Source organism: Topomyia yanbarensis, unplaced genomic scaffold (genome assembly GCF_030247195.1).
Source record: "Topomyia yanbarensis strain Yona2022 unplaced genomic scaffold, ASM3024719v1 HiC_scaffold_223, whole genome shotgun sequence".
Lineage (NCBI taxonomy): Eukaryota > Metazoa > Arthropoda > Insecta > Diptera > Culicidae > Topomyia > Topomyia yanbarensis.
Genome location: NW_026683408.1, coordinates 24,531 through 42,157, shown reverse-complemented (window position 1 = coordinate 42,157; position 17,627 = coordinate 24,531). Strand labels below are relative to the sequence as shown.

The 17,627-nt window shown below is 35.2% G+C and overlaps 1 protein-coding gene across 2 annotated transcripts in view; it reads right to left on the bottom strand.

Annotated features, from left to right (window-relative positions):
* LOC131694991 (uncharacterized) overlaps positions 1-17,627 on the bottom strand; it is a 38,452-nt gene that overhangs the window by 5,577 nt on the left and 15,248 nt on the right. The gene's annotated exons all lie outside the window — the stretch shown is intronic.

Genomic DNA, 17,627 nt, shown 5'->3' with positions numbered 1-17,627 from the left:
AATAAAAGTATTTCAAGAATGTTGGTTATAGCCAAGAGGTCTGGATTGGAGAGCCACAACCGCCTTGAACCGGAAGCCGCAACGATGACAAAAAGGGTGGTCCACCGGTTTCGAGCGGAACACCAACCGCTGTCGCGGAGTTGTATAAGAATTATTTGGCGACATTTTCTTTGTAACCGGGACCGTCAACCAGGACAATCTTCATTGGTATGGCTGTCATATGAATCAATGAAACGCATCAAATAAGAAACTTTGATCCTAGTCGCTATCTCGAAAAACTAAAAAAACATTACGAAAATCAAAAGTGTATCAAAACAAATATTTAAAGAAATGAAACTCAAAAAGAGCAAAGGGAAATTCTTTTACAAACTGCATTTATGTGATAAATAATCGGTTCACGGTGCAACATAACTCTTTAAAACTTCTCCCAAATTCCGAACCAGATTACCCTGCTTGACATAAAGCCATTTGGCATAATATCGATTGACATAAGACATTGTATAGTTGGCCATTTGACATAACATTCGTGTAGTGTAAGTACCATTTACCTTCGAGTGTATTTAGTGACACATGTTTGAGTAAACCGAGCAATCGGCTGGATTGTACTTTTACGTACGAAACATTTCCAATACAAAAGAAGGATAAATGCTCTAAAAACCACCACACCAAACCGTTTGTCAAAGTGCGCATTCATTTCAACAACACTTATGTATGAATAAACCGGGCAGACGAAAAGATCACAAGTTTGCGTGCAAGAGTTATTTGGCATAAAGGTTCAAAGAACTGCTCATGTTTGAAAGAAGGAATCAATTCCTATGTTCGAGTAAATCAGGTATCCGAATGTATAAGCAGGCCTGCGATGAGCCGCCGTTTTTTTGGCGGCTCAGCCTCAGCAGAACACCGCATCAGTTTCTAGGCTTAGCTAATGCACAAAGTTTTGGTTTCATCATATAACCTTACTTACAAAAAACTGTTCCATTCTTTTGGATCCTAGGAAGAGGGGCTACCACTTCCTATGGTTGTTGCCAAATGGCTCTCAAAAACACACCTGTACTGAATTCTGCAATTTGTCCAACATGTATGTCTATATTATTTTTTTTTAAAAAATGTGAAAACACTGCACTTTTCTAATGCTACTAGCAGAGGGGATCAAAATGGCCAACATTCAGAATAAGATTTTTGATTTTCTTCAAGATTTTTGCCAAATCGAAGCAATATAGGTGCTTTCCCGATCTTACCAAAAATATTTGGAAATTGGTTATATCTGGAGAATGCATTTCTAAGCATTGCTTTTTTCTGGATAAGACTTCTCCGAGAAGAGTACATTCTGGAATATTGTTTTCTAGTAATTCTTACTTTCGATGGAATGGTTTTCTAGAGAACAGTTCTTTCGTTATTTTAGTTTCTGTTGAATGGTTTTGGGGGGATAGTCATAGAACCAAATCTTCATTGCAATATTCAGCTCAACATGAATTAGCAAATTCTTTATTTTAATAAATAATAATGTCATATTAACTTCCGGATACAACACAATACAAATCTGTCGTTCGATGGTAGTTGGAACGAGTAGTACGTTTGAAAAGATCAAATCAGTAAAAAAGTGAAACTTTTCTGGGGAATGACTTTCTGGGAAATGGTGTATTCTGGAAAATGTAATTCATAATGAGGTTCCTTATCAGTTGAAGAGCTGCTATTAGGCTGTGCACGCTGACGAAGTCGACATTAATTTTACGTTTACTGTAAGCTCTGTGTACCAACACTGCCGTTAAGCTGTGAAGCAATGTTAATAAACACGGCTCACAGTAAAAGTCAATTTATGTCGACTTGCTAGTCGACTTCGTCAGCGTGCACAGTAGAGTGACAGGAAAAAAATGACCCCTATCGGCCCACCCCTGAGTCGATTTCTAGTCCTACCAGGAGTACTTGTTCCAAATTTGAGGCAAATCGGACAAGTCTAGCTACCGGACCAATATGCCTGAAGTTTGTATGAGATTTTTCGACAGTTTACATGAAGAAAAGCCACTTGCTCACATTTTCGCCGCTATGTGCCACTGTTCGCATCGTATTATCACTGTAAGAGAAAATAAGAAAGATAATTTAATTGTCTACAACTTTGTCGAAGACTGCTAGTAAATCCAGCTTTGTTAAAAGAAGTTATTAAACTTTTAGCGACGTGATGTCTGAGTCAGTTTTGCATGGGGCCTAGCAGTGCATGAATGTGTATCAGTACTCGATTCGCACGAACTAAACATTTTTGTGAAATAAACGTTAGTTTTAGCTCAATAGTATGTTCAGAAGAATTGTAGTAAATAATAGGAGTCGTGTTTTGGTTAGAAAATTTTAGTTCCACATTGTGCCGCATAGTGGGCGCAAACACTAACTTTTCAACGGAGAGAGATAGAAATTAGGTGTCTTCTACAAAGTTATAGAACAGGCATTTTGCAATAATCCTCCCGAACATTTCGATATCCTATCTCTCTTCTATGAAAAGTTAGTGTTGGCGCCCTCTCTGCGGTCACAGTTCGAACTAAAATTTTCCAACCAAGTCGTAACTCGTATTATGTGGTATAATTCTTCTGAACATACCATTGAGCCAAACCTAACGATTATTTCACAAAAATGTATAGTTCATGGCAATCGAATACTGATACACAACCATGCACAGCTAGGCCCCATGGAAAACTGACTCAGACATCACTTCGTTAAAATTTTAATAACTTCTTTTACCAAAGCCGGATTGACTAGCAGTCTTCGACAAAGTTGTAGACAATTAAATTATCTTTCTTATTTTCACTTACAGTGATAATACGATGCATGCAGTGCCACCTAGCGGCAAAAATGCGAGTTAGTGGGTTTTCTCCATGTAAATTGTCGAAAAATCCCATACAAACTTCAGGCACGTTGGTCCGGTAGCTAGACTTGTCCGACTTGCTTCAAATTTGGTGCAAGAACTTCTGGTGGGACTAAGAATCGAATTAGGGGTGGGCCGATTATGTTATCAAAAATTCATAATTTTTTGGGCAGTCTAGTGCACAGCCTAATATACGTTCTAAAAAGGTAATACGTGTGGCAACCCCCCATTCTATGTCAACTTGCCAGTCGACTTCGCCAGCGGGCACATGCTAATGGCGTATAGAACATGCCATATCAAAATCCGCACAAAAACAATATTTGCGTCATCAATGATTGTATCCTAATAACCAGATACACGGAAAAATTTGTTCATAAATTCATAAAAATATATCACGATGTCGTAAATTTTACGAAAATCATATTATATTTTTTGTAAACCTCAACTATTATCTTCTGATTTTAAATGAATACCCCGAGCAGCGAGACGAAACTCTTCTTATTCAATACTTTACGCTGACGTCACAAATGAACTTTGGTGTTCATTTTTGACAGTTCGCTTGTACTGTTTACATGGACTTAGAAAAATTCTTTGCGATTTGCTACGAGCGAATCTAGTCGTCACAAATTTTTTTCTAAGTCCATGTAAACAGTACAAGTGAACTGTCAAGGAAAGTGAGATTAATTGTGTCAGTAAAGAACCTAATACACATCATTATTGGATCAATCATTCATGAGTTTGCTGAGCTCATGCGACATAGGAACCCAACTAGAGGTTAGGTGAACACAGTTTGGAGTCCACCAATAATAAAACCTCGAAAAAACTATGTAAGGTATGGAAAATCAACAAAATAAGCTAAATAAAAATATAATATAAATGAAAAAAATTAATCATATACATAAATAAATGATAAATACATATCAAATTGATAAAATAAAGAATCAGATAACAACTAATGCGAATAAACGAATAAAATGAATAATCTTTAAATCAAAAGTTCGAAGTTTAAAGTTCGAATTTCTACATATTAAAGTCCCCCTCTCCTCACCCATCCCTGCGCCCTATTGCTCAACTACCTACGTCCATGAAATAAGGCTAAGGCTTTTGAATAATTCATCCAAACATACCCATGTGGTAAATCTAAAATATATGATGTTAATTTGGAATGCTATATGAAATATCATTGGTATACCCGCAGTGACGGCAATAAAAATGATTTTTGGCATTTAATTCGTTGTATCGAACTTTGAACAGCTATAATTTGGTTTAGAGACATTCTAACACCATACATTCTTCGGCAAAGTTGTTCAGCATATCCTGGACTACACTTCTATGTATATGTTGGCATACTGCAGGAAGAATTGTAGTCTGTTGAATTAAAAATGCAAAAAAGTAGGTTTTCCCATACTAATCTCCATACAAATTTCAAACGCAATGCGCTACGCCGGGTCAACACCAATCGACCCCAAATTTTGCACATATATTTGGGACCCCAAATGGCATTTTCGGCTGCGCTGAAAAAACAATCATTTTGCCCCACCCCCACCATACTTCCCATCAGATAGCGTAAAAATCCAGTTATTTTATCCAGTACAGCAGCAGTTTTTCGCATTACAAAACTGGAAAACTATTTCAGCAATCAACTTTGATACAGAAACCCCGTATTAAAACGTTTGAAGAATTCCGGTCGAAAATGTTGTAACGGGATTGATAGGGTAAGGTGGGGCAAATCCGACCGTTGGGTAAACCCGACCCCCCTCTGTTACCGAAAATCAGAAGCACTACGCGAACTAATATCAATGTTGTCATGTAGAGCATCGAAAATATTCATAATGGTGGTATGACAGCATTTTATTAGTCTACGTTGAGATGCTCATACGACAAAAAGTGTGTTTTTACAACTTTAGATTTGACTTTTGTGCATCATTGACTACAGGATATTTCTGATTGTTAAAGTGTTTGTATAATAAATGTAAGTGGATTTAAATTCTTTGATTTAAGTCCTACAAAGTGCATAGATGAATTCAGTTCAACCTTTTTCATATATTTTTTAATTGCATCGCAATGAAAAATGACGCGGTGGGGCAAATCCGACCTCTAAATATTGGGGTAAATCCGACCGCTTTTTTTGCTAGGAAAATTTTTATTTATCAAATTGAAATATATTTTTATTGTTATTATTTATTATTTTTATGCAAAGTGGTACATAATTACAAACGAAAGACACAAAAACGTGATGATTATAGTATTCGTCGAGCAATTGCTCCGATGCAAATGGGAATATCATTACGTGCTACTGCTCGTGATTTTAGCATTCCAAGATTGATATTGAACTCCATTTTCTTCATGTTACAATCCAATAACGCAATATTCATTGATTTATCATTGAAAAAACCATAAAATTTGAGTAATATCTGCACTAAATCAACCAAAAACATAGGGGGTCGGATTTACCCTACCATTTTTGAAAACAGCAAAAATGAGCATTTTTGTAAAACGCTTGTATCTCAAGATATTCCGAAGATGTCAATAAAATGATATATACACAAAGTTGCCCAGGAGTTTAACCTTTAATTTGGTATATAAAACGACTTGATCCGTTGTAAAATGAGCATTTTACAGCCAAAACCTTTTACTAGGTCGGATTTGCCCCACCTTACCCTATATTGAAATGCTAGAAATAATATACATCAAAATCGAATTTTATATTTTTTAATTTGTTGTAAAAATTTACTGGGCTCAAACGATTTCGTGACATAGTTGATAAATATTTTCTGCAATGTTGACGAATTTTCTTTATACAATGCGTAGAAATGTTTACCGGAGATGTTAAATAAATTGGTTCGATTTGAATTGGTTGTAAATTAAGAAAAACGTCAATCCATTCATTCGGAAATATTTACTTGTTTTGAAAAACACATGATTATGGTTTTACAAAAGAAATGGTCGCAGTCTAATTTCGTTCAGTAAATTTGATACCCATATTGATTCAACTAAGCTCACAGTAGGGCCTCGGGAACCGTGGGAACAGATCAATAATAAGTGTACGGTTGCAATGATTTTAAATCAAATATGTCGAGATAGGCCAATCACCTCTTAATGCTGGATACTTTTTTCAACATCTATCTTTATGAGAATAACAAACCATTGTTGATGATAGGCAACATGAGTATGAAAGAGCTTATATCATATGAAGATCTTTTCAGCTTCAACAATTGTTTTAATAATAATTTTGCTTAGTGGAGTAGCCAATGGTACATCTACCCGATAGCACCAGGCAATATATTTCCAATAACATTCCAATTTGCAACCGAAACGAAACCGATATAGAGTGCAAACTCTTCATATCCATTCCGAGTCAACCATTGCATAACGCGAATACTAATTTCCGTAAGTGTTGATCGCGAGAAATTCGCGCAATTGTTAGTGTACAGCGAAGCAATCGCGAGTAGCAACCGAAAAAAAAACCGCCACCGACAGCAACAAGTCGAACATTTGGCATACATTATTTGCAGACAGACACAAATAGGGGCCACGGAGTACCTATAGCTAACGTTGCACTAATTTTCTCGCGGGAAAGCCACTTGCAGAATTCATTTTGCAGTTTCATATCGAACTGCGAACGGTGTAAGAAACTTCATAATAATACATATACGAAGAGAGTGCGAGCAGTAAAACCATCAGATTTGAACAGAAATATGGTCTGAATACAGGCCACAGCAGGGGGGCCGCAAACCGCACAAACCGATAAATTCCGAGTCGATTGAAATAATGGTTTCATAGAAATGGAACCGAAATGGAATTACTGGATAAGACGCAAGAAAAAGAAAAAAACGAAGCGTTCACAAATACTGTATACACTCTGTAGTTACTGAAAGCACGGAAAGTGTATCGCATAAGCGATAAGTGAGTGTTGTTGGCCTGTATTCTGTTTGGATGGTTTTTCGAATGATAAAGCATCTATGGCGTCAGCGTAGGGATGCTCAAAAATCCGGAGCGGATATAACATGGGTTGAAACAAACGGGAAATTAAATTTTAGATATAGGGTAATGAGCCTATTTTGGCCCTGTTAAGAAGAGGGCTACCCTACTATTTTTTAACAACTTTTAAATGAAGCTAAATTATCTATAATCTCTCAGAATAAAGTAGTAAAGTAGTAAAGTATTAGTGTAGCAGTATTAGTCTAACTAGACACCCAGTTGGTGCTAGTTGCTGACGAGGAGAATCCAAAACACTTAAACAAAAAAAAACATACGTTACGTAAGGTCTTGTGTCCTTATGCACAAAAATTTGGCATTGTCCAAAAATTTTCCCATTTGGGAATTTTGCATCAGTGTACTGTTACTTAAACATGATTTATAAATTGAATCATTCAAATGAGTATGACAACATTAGAATCAAGATCCCCGTGTATACGGACTATGGTAAAATAGGGGTACGATCACGATTTTGTACCACCTACCTACAATAAACAGTGATAAAATAAATAAATAAATAAATAGAATGAAAATGAATAGATTATGCAATGCATGAATTCATTCGTCGTTTTCTGCAACGAAGCATTTTCGTGCATTGTAAATAGTTGGTTTCGTTCATTTCAAGATCTGAAAAAATGTTAACTTGAAGAACATTTTTGTTATTTTACATATTTAGTGTACATTGCACGAAATTTATCGTCGATGACATTACTGTTTTTCGCGATTGAAACGAAATGTTTCGTTATTTTATTACACGTTTGTACATAGTACAAATATCTTTAGAAAAGTGGATTTATTTTTCAAACTTTTAACGATCTGTTAAACCGTGATTAGCGCTAATCAAATGGTCGGTGTTAAGTCAGACCGGACTAAGTCGCAAAACATAAAAAAATAAGATAATGATAGCACTGGATAAAGAATTTCTTCAGCTACAATCGACTTTTGCCAGAGTGGAAATATGTAACAATAAACAAGAATTATGGGAAAAATTAATTTCCAATTATAATGTAAAGGATGCTGCGATTCAAACTTTAAAATCGTTTTTCTCGAAATCAACATATTGTCACTTAGTCCGGTCTGACTTAACACCGACCAAATCTCTTAGGTTGATGACGAATCTATATCGTTAATAGCAAGTATTGTCACAAACATTGATCTCTTTTTTATTTCTTTATAGGCAACAAGGGCTGATAGTGGTTACTAGCGGGTTTCATGCATCTTTGACCCGACGGACAAAGCTATGGCGCCTTGAACACAGGCAACGCAGATCCAAGGCCATCACTGACATGATAAGTTCTGCATTTAAGATGTACTTCCTTCGCTTGCCAGACGAATACCTGTAATTATTCCGTATGACTTTGTATGTATAAGTCTAATTGTAAATCCTACTGTGAATAGAAGGTGGGAGTTTTAGCGTTCGAGTCCAGGGGTGCATACCTGTCTGAGTCGGTGAGCGTAATAGTATGTGGATGTTTTTTTGAGAGTTGTCCCACTGGAGCTGTAGAGCTAGGGTCTCGGACGGGTTCCACGTCAGAATCACTCGCTACAATTCCGGGCATAGGGACTTCACGATCGCGTGTATCATCGTGAAGGGCACGAGCGTTTGTGCGTTTACGTGTTCGATCGCGTGGGCGTTTGTAAGTGGCGTATGATAGCGTGTATGTAACTTCACGAAACGAGAACCATATGCAACTCTCTTATGCGAACTTTTGGAAATGTAGATGATTTGTCAATCGCATACCAAATTTACCACAGTAATGACAAACTCTGCGTTTGTGGCAAGGGTTTCCAGGTCATCGATCACGTTGATTTGGCGTGTTCTGATTGCCATGATGCCAGGCTCTTCTCAGAAGTTTTCTTAGAAGTTATAGGTAGACCACCCAATGTCCCTATTCGTGATGTCTTGAAATGCAGGAACTTTTTGTTTATGGCGTTGATTTATTATTTTTTAAAGATCATAAATATGCAAATTTTAACTAACGTGGACCACAGGATCTGGGATATTTCTACAGTAAAGTACTTCTTAGAGGTGGGGCCTGCATATTTTTGGTTTCTCGCTTATACCAGCTATCGAGTTTCTCTCTATCGCGCTCCGATACGAATCATTGATCTCTCCGCGCACCCGCACAATATAAATCAGAGTCGGTGCTCGTACTTTTGTATGTAAAGAATTTTGTGCTAATCTAATAAAGACGTGCCACATAACACGCGAAATAGTAACGGAACTCAACAAGAGATGATCTTGTACATAATTATGTTGTTTCATAACTTAATAATTCCAATGAAATCAGGAAACCCAATGGCTAGTTCAAAGACAAAATACTACCGTCAGGCTACTTTGGATATGTGGGTCTATTTTGAAGTTTTTCAATATTTACTAAAAGACGCGGTCTAATTAGTTTTATTATACCTTTGACATTTGTAGTCTTTTAACCATGTTGCATATGCCTTTTGTCATTTTTCTTAGTACTGTTTACCAAAACAAACAAAACACTTCAAGGGTCAATAAAAGTGATTGGAGGCTCGTAAAATAAGACTGCTCATCAAAGCAGAAAATCTTAAGTGTACCGAGACCACCACATACTGTTTTTCGGAAAGATGAAGGAAAAAGATGAAAAATGGCGTTTTTCGTTTGTTTCTAGTATGTAAGGTTCGGTTTTCATGAGCATTTGAAGATTTTTATGTCTTTAAAAAAGTTGTTTTTAATATCTTTATCAACAACTCTACCGAAGATACCAAGCCTCTAAATAATGTTTTGAGTTTATTCTCCGTAATTATGTCCAAGAGAATTAATTACCAAAATCGTTTTTTTTCAAGAGATGCTCTGTATTATGTTGTATAATTTCTTTTAAGACATTGAACCTCCAAAGTTGGTGGTTGCGAAATGATGTGATATTGGCCATGAAAAAACTGGATCCGAACCTTTTTTTCAGAATTCTAGACATAAAAAGTGCATAACTTGAGAACGTGGCCTTTGTGTTTTAATTACGCCATCAATTTAGCACTCAAATATACGTCATAAATAGCCCCCTATTTCACTTTTTATTTTGCGAAATTTTCAATCCCACCGTGTGGCTATTTTTATTATTGATAATACAAATAATCTTTAAATGCTCTTAAAAACCTATTCTACTAGAAATTAACTGATATTGCCGTTTTTCATCATTTTCCTTTTTTCTATACGAAAAACGATATGCAGTCTCAACCCACTCAAGTTTTTCTGACAAGTAACGTTGTAATTTAACATTTACAAATGATTCCCTTATTTTAGAAAATGCGATTAATGCGTGATGCTTTATTGTTAACCCATTCATGCCCATGTTGTTTGTGGACAACAACGTTTTTAAACAGTTATAACTTTTGATTGTGGCGAGATTTGCTCACAAAAACAAGTAAGGCTTATTAATGTGAATATTGCCTTTAATTTGAGTATTAACGGTTACAAGGATCAGCTCTAGAACTGAAGTTATTGTAATTAGTCTGATTGGAGTCCGATGGAGCAGTGCTGCCAGGGACAGTTTACGTTGACGACGGAAAATGATTTTTGCATATATCTTCGTTATGGTGAAATATTATTGAAAACTGATAAAACTTATCAATTTTGACTGTCGTTGGCTACGTTTCCACGTAATTGGACTATTGTAATTATTCTAGGAGAATTGTATTGAGCATTAGAAGGTAAAAATTGACCAGCTTCTAGCACTGCCATGGAAGCACCTATCTTTATAAAAATAGGCTTTTCGTGTTTCTTGACCCCACCGTTTTCAAGGAAAAATAATTTTGATGCGCTAGGAAAAAGTTGGGCATGAAAGGGTTAAAAAAAACCTCTGATACCAAAATAAATTAATGATATTTTAATCAAAGTAAATAAAACTGGCTAATTTTTATTTTATATCGATTTCAAGAAGTGTGCAAAGTAGCCCCCAGCTAATCATTTTTGAACGCTATGTGAACAACTTTTTTATGTGTGAACCAATTCTGCTCATATTTGACATAATTAATACATACACGATGACGACAAATCTGTGCTGATGATACAAATCCATCGATTATTAAAGGAGTTATAATTCGTCAAAATTGAAAAATTGATAAAAAGTACGCAAAGATTCTCCGCATAACGGTAACTATTTTCTGACGTAAAATTTTAAGAAAAGTTACTAAAACGCCCAAAAGCTCCAATTCAACTCTTAATTAACTCAAGAAAATGAAACTAATTCCAAGGTACTGTATCACTACTGAGACTTTTCTAAAACTAAACCGCTTAGTCTCATCAAGTTTTCGTAGTTTGTTAGCCCACTATTTTTGTTAAAACAACAGTTAGGATGGTTCTAATTTGTACAAAAATAAAAAAATCTTTTTTAATCATTCTAGATAGAGCCATAAGACCGTCAGTGAAGTTGCAGAATGAAAAGTTTTAGAAAAGTGTGCTGAAGACATATGATCTCTAACTGCCATACTTTTCAATTTAACACAAATTTAAAATCAGAGGTTAGGTTGTTTCTTAAAAAAAACTGTATCATTTAATAACTTAAGCGGTATTGATTTAAAATTGAAGTAGTCTTAGGACAACTTAGGGATTATTTTAAGGCGAATAATTTGTTCCGTGGCACCACATATCTAACTATTATCGTTGAATACCAGTATCACTCAGTGGGACCAAAAAAAAAATATAATTCTTGTTCAATTATATATAAGGCCATGATTCGAGGTAAAATTGAGCAAAAAATGTCGAGTACGATATTTTTTAAAATTTCGCAAGATTGATTTCAAAAGAAACAATTTTTGATATTATAAGTAGTTATACCTTTTGAATAATAGAAGCTAGAGTTTTGATGTATTAGAAGAAAATATTTGTCTTCAAAAACTCAAACCAAGAATTTTGAATACAAAAAAATATTTGTCTTCAAAATCCTTGGTAGAATATTTAAATTACTTTCACGGTGGAAAATATAAAACAAATAGTTTCGTTTTCATGATAAAATTTTGCACTTTTCAAGACCTTTTTATTCTTTTAAATAATGAGTAGGATGGCTCTAAATTTTTAAAAAACAGAAAATTTACTTTTTAATTGTTTGAAATGAAGTTTCGCGGTCTTCCAAAAAATGAACAAAATCAAATTTTTAAAAACCTGTTTTAATCCACCTAGCGGTGCAATTGTGCCTTTCTCAATCATGAACACAAGAATGTTTGCGATGTTTATATTCATTATAAGCTTCCAAATGTATATATTACATTTTTATTATACACGACATGACAACTATATACAAGAAAAGAAATCATTATTCGAGTTCTAAAATTTTGTAAAAGAAAAAACAGCTACATTAATATAAAATTGAAAAAAAGGTGCGAAATCGGCAAAGTCCTAAAAAGTAAATTTTTATAAAAAGAAATTTTTCGAGATAACATAAAATCTCGACGTTTCATACATTTTAAAGATGTTTGGCATCAAAAATATGAATTCGATTTCTGAAATTTCATGGGGTCCCCCCTTTGAAAAAAAAATTTCAGTTCCGGCTTATATGGGAATTTCATATGTGACCGGACGATTTAGTCTATATTTCCGGACCCATATAAGCGATCCGTACGAAATTTTATAGACATCTGTGGGGATATTATAGCTATCATTTGGGAATAAGTTTATGAAACTCGGCCCAAGTATTTCCGGGAAACTGATGTGAGTTCGTAAATTTTGAAAGATGGCCGCTTTTCCCGGGCACTTCCGGAACCGTCCATGGTGGTCAATGTAGTCAACGAAAGTTTGGTTGGCCGTCGGTGACCTAGAACAGCAAATTTAAGTTGTTTGAGAGACATTTTAGCGAAATTTTTACCTTTTTTGCTTTCATCGGAGTATCGGTTTGAATCACAATTTGCTATGTGATCGCACGCCACAACCTGTAACTCCGGAACCGGAAGTCGGATCGGGATGAAATTAAATAGCCATTTACGGGGACGCAATACCTTTCATTTGAGACCAAGTTTAGTTAAATCGGTTTAGCCATCTCCGAGAAACCGATGTGACTGTTATTCTGAATTTGGATACTTCCGCCGGGGCTTCCGGAACCGATGATGGTGGCCAATGTGGCCAAATAGACTTTGAATGGATGTTAGTGACCTAATACTACAAATCGAAGCAGTTGTGGTCATATTTTGGAAAAATTTTCACCTTTATACATTCATTGCAGAATTTATTAAAATCGACATTTTCTGCGTGTTCGTACTCATCACCCTGTAATTCCGGATCCATTAGAAATTCAATAGCAGCCTATGGGAATGTTGCACCTTTCATTTGAGACTAAGTTTGTCAAAATCGGTTCAGCCATCTCTGAGAAAAATGAGTGACATTTTTGGTCACATACACACACATACGCACATACAAACACACACACATACATACACACATACATACACACACAAACATTTGCCGAACTCGACGAACTGAATCGAATGGTATATGTCACTCGGCCCTCCGTTAAAAAGTCGGTTTTCAGAGCAATTGCAATACCTTTGTATTTAGAAAGGCAAAACGTTGTCGAATACACTGGAACTCTATGTGTTATACTTTTTATTTAACAAAGAAAAAATGGCGAAAAAATAAGGGTGTTTCTTAGAAAATGGTTTTGTTTAAATAACTTTTGCAACTTTTGTTTTAAGTAACTTGTTTTCGTTAAGATTACTAATACTTTCAGATATTTTGAGGGAGATGGTGAGTGGCAGCACTGGCGAATCGCCCGGACGTGTTGTCGTTAACGTCCAATGTTTTTCATAGTTTTTCAGTGATATAAAATATATTCAACAGGAAAATGAAGTCAATCGTTTAGCAGGTAGTTTTTCCTGTTAAGTTACGTGTTAGTAGGTTGAAATATCGCGAGAAAAGTGTGATTTTGCATAGAAATATGTCGTCACAACTTTGCCATTGAAGTATGTGAAGCAAGACACGAATAAATACGTCCGTTCGTTCCGCTTAGTGCCTGCAGCGCCGCCTGGACCTGAGTAGCTGATGCAACAATTTCACGGATGGAGGAGAATGCTTCACAGAAATCTCATGAATTTATTTATTCGTTTCATGTAATTTTTCAATATACCTTTATAAATATTTTCCTTTTTGTAAATACGTACCAGAATGTACGTGTAGGAGAAGGCATTCTTTAAATGGGTCGTTGGATGTACAGTAGAGCTATCGCCTTTCATTTACAGGGCTAAACTTGTGTACATCTATCAATGAAAACAATTATATCATTACGTAAATGCAGACAAGTTTCTTCCATAAAAGCACTGCCGGACAGTGGGAAATGGATTGTATACACACACGCTTTCAGATATTTCGAGGGAGAGCTGTTTGTCAGTTTCCTTTTTAGAAAGTTACAGATACTTTAAACTAAAAATGAATTATTGTTTGAGTAAATATTGCAAGATATACAAAATTAACGTATTAGTCATTTGCAATAGTATTTAATGTTAAGTGCCCTAATTCAAGAAATATTTGAAAAAGTTATATTTTTTTTGTAAAAGTTCTCATAATTTTGAAACGAAAATAGTTTAGTAGTTGGAGAGTATGAACAAATTATGCGTCCTAAAATAATCTTCATGTTGTCCAAACCATTTTTAAGGACACCATAAAGCTTACATTTGGATTTGTCGTGCAATGAAAAGTATAAAAGATAGTCCTCAGCTAATTTTTCTAAAATGTGTTGTTATACTTCATCGAAGGCAGTCAAGGCCTATCTCGAGCCTTTAAACAGTTCACTTTCAAATTTTGCTAAATTTAGAATCACCCTGTTCCTCTTCGAACGAAAAGAAGGTCCTTGCAAAGCACAACAGCTTTCCTAAAGACATTGTTACGTTACGGTGTTTAGTTTTAGCTAAAAGTTAAAATTCCTGCCAAATTTACATTCAAGGTTTTCGGCTCATACATCATAGCGAGAACTAATCAGAGACGAGCTTCAGTCGCGTGTCTTGAAATCCCATTTTTTGTTTTGCATGCAACTTTCCAGCCATCGGAAATAAAGATGCTAGTAGCACGTACCAACACAAACCAATTGTATCCCATTCCACCAGCCATGTACAATAGGGTGTCACAAATGACTTCACGTTAAAAAAAAGTCATCGGGCTCACTTCTCAAATGAAAGGTTAGGGTATCAGGACCACTTTCTTTTTCGGAGTGGATTTGCTAAAACGCTCCCTACTGGTGGCGAATTTTTTGAAAAATGGGCCGATTTTCGGTAAAATTTCAAATTCATGCTTGTTGAAGTACTTCTGAACTTCTTAGATTTTTTCAACATTTTTTTTAATTTTTCTGGATATCAAAATGGAGAAGTTTGGTTAGTTAGTTTGTACAAATTTTGAAGTAAAAGAGCGGCAGAGCCATTAAAACTTTGTTAAAAGTGTAATTTTTGGTGTTTTTCATTAGTTTTTCTTCAAAACTGGGTATCTACAAATTTTTAAAAGTATAGAAAACACTTCAAATAGTTGAGCCGAATAAAGGGGTGTAATTTTGATGAAGAAAGCGGGGTATAAAAAAAGGGGTATGAGTTATATAAGTTTTTGTTATACAACTTTCGACACTTTTAGCAATTCATCAAAAGGAATAATGTTCCAGAAAATAAAATATGATGCCAAGTCTCTAATTATTATAGAAAAGGTAATTCCCCATAATTACTTCTTGGAGGCTTATTCACCAAAATTATTGTACTAGAAGATGGGCTGTATCATGTTGTAAAACTTTTTCGAAAATACAAAGCCTTCAAAATTGACTATTTCGGAATTGTGCGATCTAAAACGTAAAGATCAGTTTTTCAACGTTCACCCCACCCTTCGGCATTTTTCTTCACTCTAAGGTACCTAACATGGGAATGAGACTTTATACGCAAAATCTGAATACGTTAATCAATTCGGCATACAAATATACGCCATAACTTTCCACTAACTCGACATATTTGTTTAATTTTCATGATTTTTGATCCCACTAGGTGGTTATTATTATACTAAATAATTTTTAAAAATATCGTCAAATGCTCATAAAAACCGATTCTGATGTAGTAGAGACAAGAAGAAAACGCCATTTTTCATCATTTTCCTCCTATTTTACGAAAAACAAAATGCGGACTAAGCACACTGAAATTGATTTATTTTGTAGAGCAGTGTTATTTTTTATGAATAGCATAAAATGTCAAAAGGTTATCTAACAAAAACTTAAGTAACTCATTCCCCACTAGCCGTAGCTACACACTTTCTTCAGCAAAAATACACCCCTATATTCGGCTCATCTACTTGAAGTGTTTCCTATACTTTTAAAATTTTGTAAATACCCAGTTTTGAAGAAAAACTAATGAAAAACACATGCTTTTTACTAAGTTTTAAAGGCTCAGTCGCTCTTATAATCCACAATTTGTACAAACTAACTAACCAAACTCCTCCATGTGGATTTCCAGAAAAATAAAAAAAAAATGCTGAAAAAAATCTAAGACTGTTCAGGATCACTTCAACAAGCATGAAATTAAAATTTTACCCAAAATCGGGCCATTTTTCGAAAAATCAAGATTTGCCACCAGTAGGAAGCGTTTTAACAAATTCACTCCGAAGAAAAAAGTGGTCCTGATTCCCTAACCTTTCATTTAAGAAGTGAGCCCGACGACTTTTTTAACATGGTGTCATTTTGAGACACCCTAATATACAGCTCACAAATATTTCCTTGTTGGTATTGTGCAGCCCTTTGAGGAGATGCACCGTACGCTTCAAGCAGCTCAATATGAATGATAATAGAAACAAATCTGTAGCGGACCTATTATTCAAAATTTTGCAACACTTTACTGTCCATAATCGCAAGTCAGTCTTATGTTCTATGGGATTCCCTATCTACATGGGACTGACTTACGATTTCAGGCAGTTTGGTGTTTGATTGGTGCACCAAATTGACGGCTGTAACCAAGATGGGCTGGAAATTTTCACTTTTTCCGAGTAATTTTCAGATTTTTCAAAAAACATTTTTTTCGTTATTACATACTCAAAAATTTAATACAACTTATTAACGACAAAATTGCGAATAAATTGATTGCAGTACAACAATAGATATTAACATTCCAAAGTTTACATGGTTTCTCTTCCGCCAATTTCAAAAGGGGCCCCTATATTGCAAGGTAAGTCGTTTGTCATGACAATAAACCACGTAAAAAAGCTTCACTGTACTATAAAGAGAAGCCAGAATGTTTAAGCTAAGTGCAAGCAATGAAGAAGCCGTCTCCTATGACACGGAAGATTGCACACAGTTGATTAACCCTGAACTTCAGCCTCCCGATATCACACTGCTCCGGGTTGATTTTGTCCATAAAAAGATAATAGGGGACATCAACCTCTTTTTTAAAGATTTCTTGATCGAATTTTTCAACCGGTTAGGTTATTTTGAACGAAATGAGAAAATTGATACGAAACTAACTCAGACACTACTTCGGTGAAAGTTTAACGCCTAATAATTTCACCGATTGATTTTAGGTCGATTTTCGTTATAGGCAATGAAGTTGTCTATCAGATTATCTTTTTTGGTGATGTGTGCCACCTAATAACAAACATGTTATCTGTATGTATTATCGAAAAAAATTCAAACCTGTGCCGATAGCTGGACTGGTTAAGGTAGAAAAAAATCTTTATTTTCATAGTTTTTCACGAAGTTCGCTAATCTGTAAATATAGCAAAACCACCCTATGACTAATATGTGTGACGGTTTATCATTGCTAAAAAACAGCGTCGTAAAAATGAATTGCGGTTCAATTTTTGGTTCTTCTTGATTATTAAACAAAACTTATG